Here is a 525-nt window from a genome sequence, read left to right as displayed (position 1 = left end):
ACATCTTCACGGAAAAACTCTTCGTGAAAACCGCCCTTAATGGTATATTTTTAAAAAGGATGAAAACTTGAGGTAGGTCACCACATATATTGACAAGATACAAAGCAGGTTATCTCAATTCTGATGTACCAAAGAATTAAATCTCAACACAGTAAGGTTTTGGGAAAAACGAGGAAAAAGAGCTTTTGTATCAACACCCAGTTAAAGGTATTACAACGGAAAGAAAATAGCTCTGGCAAATAAAACAGACCTAAGTAGATGAAATATGATGGAGTTTTGTACACGTTTAGAGTTTCCGTTCTCTAAAAACCTAGAGTCTGACAGAAAAAGGTTGCAACAGGAAAACATCACATTGTACTGGCTCTCGTGATTAGCAAATCTTTTCTCGTGAAAATACAACAGTCATCTTCCCAGACCACTTTCGTGTTCAGAGCGGAAGACTGTCTGGTTGAAAATTTCTATCATTTACATCCAAAGGGTTACGTTGACACTAACATGGTTGGGCACGTTAGCGGAAGTAAAATG

The sequence above is a fragment of the Pocillopora damicornis genome, chromosome 10, assembly GCF_964200805.1.
Source record: "Pocillopora damicornis chromosome 10, jaPocDami1.2, whole genome shotgun sequence".
Lineage (NCBI taxonomy): Eukaryota > Metazoa > Cnidaria > Anthozoa > Scleractinia > Pocilloporidae > Pocillopora > Pocillopora damicornis.
This window is presented reverse-complemented; position numbering follows the sequence as displayed.